Source organism: Oryctolagus cuniculus, chromosome 16 (genome assembly GCF_051225735.1).
Source record: "Oryctolagus cuniculus isolate XC-2025 breed Fujian yellow rabbit chromosome 16, ASM5122573v1, whole genome shotgun sequence".
In the NCBI taxonomy this organism is placed as follows: Eukaryota; Metazoa; Chordata; class Mammalia; order Lagomorpha; family Leporidae; genus Oryctolagus; species Oryctolagus cuniculus.
The window spans coordinates 31,160,667-31,166,484 of NC_142882.1; the positions used below are offsets into that span (position 1 = coordinate 31,160,667).

A 5,818-nucleotide genomic window follows, 5' to 3' on the forward strand; every position below is an offset into this window, starting at 1 on the left:
CCAGGAGCCAGGACCTCTTCAGGGTCTCCCATGCAGATTCAGGGGCCCAAGGACTTGGGCCAACTTCCTACTGCTCTCCCAGGCTATAGCAGACAGCTGAATGGAAAGTGGAGCAGCCTGGACTTGAACCGGCCTCCATATGGGATGCCCCCACTGCATGCAGTGGCTTTACTAGCTACACCACAGCACTGGCCTCAAGACAATGCTCTAAAATGATGCATTAATTATTCCCAAATATTGAAAAGTGGCATGGTACACATTTGAATGTGTTGTTTTGTACTAGTTGTAGAAACAGTTTAAAATATATTTAGATTTAAAAATGTAAGCTTTGATCTAAAGGTTTACTTTCCCTTAAGGTGCCTGTTTGGAAACTGAGAGATCATTGAAGTCTCAAGATAGAGTACAACTGATCTTATCCAAGCCTCCTTTATCACATGAGGATGCTAAATGCCAAGCCCAGAGAAGTAAAGTGAATTGTTCAAGGTCACATAGGTAAGTTGTGGCAGGGATAATTCTGTATTAGCATTAGGTATCCTGATATATAGGCCACTGTTCTGTCAATTTTGTACTCCTTCTGGAGTTAAAGATTCTAAGTTGTGGAAAATTGAATTTGGAAATTTAGTGGTTGCTATGTTGTTATGGTGAGAAATTTCTGTGTATAGCTATGAGTTGCTTAAATTTTATTCAATATATTTTTCTAGTATGTTTGCTATTTATTTGAAATGTATAACAAGTAGCTTCATCTATTTGCCAAAAGAATTTTTAAAGATTTATTTATATTATTTGAAAGTCAGAATTACACAGAGAGAGAAGGACAGGCAGAGAGAGTGGTCTTCCATTCACTGGTTCACTCCACAGTTGGCCTCCATGGCTGGAGCTGTGCTGACTGGAAGGCAGGAGCCAGGAGCCTCTTCCTGGTCTCCTATGCAGTTGCAGGGGCCCAAGGACTTGCACCATTTTATAGTGTTTCCCAGGCCATAGCAGAGAGCTGGATAGGAAGCGGAGCAGCCAGGTCTTGAACTGATGCCCCTATGGAATACCAGCACTGCAGGTGGCAGCCTCACCCACTATGCCACAGTGCCAGCCCTTGCCAAAAGAATTTATAGAAGCTATTCCATATATACACTTAACAATTATTTAGTTACTTGACATGAACTATCCCTGCATATTTGAAAATTTTGAATGGTATCACTTGGGTTTTAAGAATGTTATATTTTAGGTCTCTTAATATTTTTAGTGATGATGTTTTAAAGGCCCTTTCTGTTTTATGAAAAATGATAAGGATTTTGTTTTACAATGGCCATAGTATTACTACTTAAAGCAATAGATTAAATAAAACTTTTAAACAAAGTCATTTAATACTGAATTCTAACACACTGGTATATTTTAAAGTGAGAAGCCGGACTTCTTTCAGATATTCTAAAGAAGAATGATAATCAAAATTGAAGACATCTACAGTTTTTAATCACTTGTTTTAAGTATTGGTCATAATGGTCCAATTTTGAGTTTAATTTTAATTAGCTTTTAAATGATTCAATATGTTTTATAGAAAAAATTCGGAGAACATAATTATATACTCAACCTCCCTCCCTTCTTTTTCCTTCTTTGTCATTTTTTTTAGCTTATGAAATGACATTTTCAGTTTACATTACATTAAAAAGGGTTCTTGAATCAAGGGACAAGTTTAACAGGCAAAAAGCAAAAAGATCGTAATTTAGAGGGAATATAGACAATGGCTCTAAACAATATTTGAATATCACATCTAAACAATATTTGAATAAATTGATAAATATTTTAATTTCTCCTACTAAAATGCTCAAAGTCTTTAATTATTTATCAAATATTAGTGCAAAATTATGGATTTAAATGATCCCAAAAAGTGATGAATTTTTGTGTAATAAAGTCCAATTTTTGTCAAGGCTTTTTGACAGTCTCACAGAAAACTTATGTTTGTGAATGGGAAGAATAATACCAAAATATCCATACTACCAAAAGCAATTTGCAAATTCAATGTAATCCCAATCAACATACCAACGATGTTCTCAGAGCTAGAAAAAATGATGCTAAAATTCACATAGAAACATGAGAGATGCTTAACATCTAAAGCAATATTATAAAGCAAAAAAAAGCTGGAGACATCACACCATATTTTAAGACATATTACAGGGGTCAGCACTATGACAAAGCAGGTAAAGTCACCGTCTGCAGTGCCGGCATCTCATATGGGTGCCAGTATGTTTCCCAGCTGCTCCACTTCTTATACCCCTCTCTGGTATAGCCTGAGAAAAAAGTAGAAAATGGCCAAAGTCTTTGGGCCCCTGCACCTGCATAGAGACCTGGAAGAAGCTCCTGACACTTGGATTCAGATCAACAGAGCTCCGGCCATTGTGACCATTTGGGGAGTAAACCAGTGGATGGAAGACCTCTCTCTCTCTCTGCCTCTACCTCTCTGTAACTCTGCCTTTCAAATAAATATACTGCAAAAAAAAAGAAGAAGTGTTAGCACTGATATAATAACAGACACATAGTTCAATGGAAAAGACTTGGTAGCATAGAAATAAACCCAAATTTCTACCAGCAACTCATATTTAACAAAGGAACTAAAATGAACTGGAGAAAGAAGAATCTCTTTCACAAGTGGTGCAGAGGAACTTGATTATCCATATGTAGAAGCCTGAAAAGAGACTCCAACATCTCTTACACTATGTGAAAGTGAACTCACAGTGAATTAAAATGTAATCATAAGACCCAAACCCAAGTAAACATAGGGAAACTCTAAATATTGTCAACACACAATAGCTTTTGGGTAAGATTCCAATAGCAATAGTCACAAAAATAAAAACAGAGACATTTGAGTATATCCAACTAAGATACTTCTTCACAACAAAGTAAACATCAGAGTGTAGATACAATGAACAGATGGCAGGAAAAATTAAAACTCTGAATGTTTACAGATTTCCAGAACATTTACATGAATTGGAAAAACTCCAAAAAATACAGTGAAGAAACAGGCAAGGATCTGAATAGACATTTCTCAGAAGAAATGTACATGGTCAAAACATGTGAATATGCCCGATGTCACTAGCCATTATGTAAATATAAATCAGAACACCATATCAGTCTCCAACACCTGTGGGAGAATACAACACTCAGGTGTTTGTGTGTGCAGCAAGTGGGTTTAGAGGACCCTGTTCACCTCTGGAGAGCAGAGCCTACAGGGAGGTAAAGAAACCTTACTGCGCAGGGGCATGCTAATCTTCTCTGTATCATTCCAATTTTAGTATATGTGCTGCCGAAGCGAGCACATGTGCTGCCGAAGCGAGAAAGAGATGAAAAGAATTTATCTCAGCTAGCCACTAATATTCAAGAAACAAGGTCTTCAGGAAAGCCAACTCAACTGACATTTTCATGTCATTGTTAAATAAAGGAAAAATTATCTAGGTTCAGCAATACGTAGTTTATAAGAGAAAGACTACAGAGTAATTTCCTTGGCATAGAAATAACTTTGTCTTTTTTTTTTTTTCTTTTTTTTTTTTTTATCCATGAGGGCTTGCTATCACCACCACACACCCACATCCCATATACAAATGCCTGGCTTGAGTGGTAGCTTCTCTGCTTTGAGGCAAGTTTCTGCTAGTGTGCACCCTGGGAGGAGACGGAGGATGGCAGAAGTGCTTGGGTCCCTGCACCCAAATGGGACATCCAGAATGAATTCCCAGTTCCTGGTTTTGGCTTGGTCAAGCTTTGGCTATTGCAAGTGTCTGGGGAGTGAAGCAGTGGTTCCCTCTTCCTGTCACTCTGCCTTTCAAATCAATAACTGTTGTTGGTAATGACTAATAATGATATTCACTGATTGTCAAATTTTGAATCTATTAATTATAGACAATTTCTCTTTGTATTTTTAAACTTTCATAATGTTCTGTAGCCAATTTCATCACTAGAAATAAAAACTTTTCCTCAAAAAAAAAAAAAAAAAAGAAACCTTACTGCTTTCCTAATGTGCTTATTAAGTTCTTGACCAGCGCCTGTTAGTCTTGCCACAAACTTTCTAGTCTTACTACTTTCCTTCTTCTTCTTCTTCTCTGTGACTTGTAAAATAGTATACATTCTATATACTGTGGATACTTTTGATTTATTTTATTCCTTCGGTCTCCTATGAAGTTCCTCCACAAAAGCACAGCCCTCAAAATATTCATTCATTTATGCAGTCTGCAGATTTCATGAGCTACTAAATTCCAAGTAGTATGTTAAAGGCAAGATCTGGGCCTAAGAGAAAAGTGGTCTAAATTCTGTGCCTAGAAGAGGATTTGGGACATAGTAGAACTTCAGTGAAGTGCTATGTGAATGACATGCACTCATTAAATGAGTAATCTAAAGCATACACTTCATTTAAGCAACACAGCAGCCCTACTCACCTCAGGTAGAGCAATTGAGAGGAATAATGTGAACAAAAATAAGACATCAATAAGTTGAATAATAACAGAGAAAAAACAAAATGAGATAGATGCCAACATTACTGAGCTATTTTTGAGGAATTAAATTGATAGAGGGGCTGGCATTGTGGCCAAGTGGGGAAAGCTGCAATCTGTGAGGCCAGCATAACATCTGAGTTCCACTTTGAGTTTAGGAATCTCCACTTCCAATTTAGCTCACTGCTAAACACCTGGGAAACCAGCAGAAGATGGACGAAGGACTCAGGTCCTTGCCACTCATGTGGGAGACTTGGATGAAGCTCCTGACTCCAGCATGCCCCAGGCTCAACTGTTGAAACTCTCTGGGGTGTGAGCCAGCAGATGAAAGCTATCTATGTCTTTCCCTCTCTCTCTAAATCCACCTTTCAAATAATAAAGATTTAATAAACAAATTAACTGATTTCAAAATACACAAAAACATGAACAATACTATATCATTTTTATGCCAAACTGATAAAAAATAACAAATGCTAGAGAGCACATGGGAAAAGAAAACCACCATATATGGTAGGTGAAAACACAAGTTAGTACAGATGTTATGCAGAACAGTATGGTCATTCCTTAAAAAGGATAAAAATTGGGGCTGGCGCTGTTGTGCAGTGAGTTAAAGCCCTGGCCTGAAGGGCCAGCATCCCATTTGGGTGCCAGTTCTAGTTCCAGCTGCTCTTCTTCCAATACTGCTCTCTGCTATCTCCTGGGATAGCAGTAGAAGATGGCCCAAGTCCTTGGGCCCATGCACCCATGAGGGAGACCCAGAGGAAGCTCCTGTCTCCAGGTTTCAGAATGGCATAACTCTGGCCTTTGTAGTCATCTGTAGAGCGAACCAGCTAATGGAGGACCTCTCTGTGTCTCTACCTCTATTGTAACTCTTTCAAATAAATAACAAAAATTAAACTAAGATAAAAATTGACCTACCATGTGAGAGTTATCTTGCTCTTGGCTATATAGAATAAGGAAATTTTATTAGAAGGAAAGGAGGAGAGCATATCAAAGATACAGCAATTTTCCCATAACACAGCCACTATAACACAGTTCACTGCAGCCAGGATGTGAAACCAATCTAGCTGTCCATCAGTGAAAAACAATGGACAGGGCAACCTCTTTTAGATACAAAAAAAGAACAAAATATTATTAAATTAATTGAAATAAGCCAGAAGCAGGAACACAAATGTCACCTGGTCCTTGTCGCATGTGGAAGTGAAAGAAAATAATGGATCTGAACACAGAACTGTGATTACTAGAGGCTGAGAAGGGAAGCAGCTAGGGATAGAGGGGGATTGGATAATAGGTATCAAAAATCAAAGAGGCAGAAAGAACTTCTGGTGTTCCATAATATAATGAGATGA

General features: G+C 37.8%; 1 long non-coding RNA gene and 1 pseudogene across 1 annotated transcript; one reads left to right on the top strand and one right to left on the bottom strand.

Annotated features, from left to right (window-relative positions):
* Positions 1-356: 356 nt before the first annotated feature.
* Positions 357-3,981, top strand: LOC149121650 (uncharacterized). Its single transcript, XR_016222971.1, has 2 exons — positions 357-492; positions 3,548-3,981. It is a non-coding gene; the product is annotated as an uncharacterized LOC149121650 (long non-coding RNA).
* On the bottom strand, positions 3,238-3,305 carry LOC149121651 (U6 spliceosomal RNA; annotated as a pseudogene).
* Positions 3,982-5,818: the final 1,837 nt, after the last annotated feature.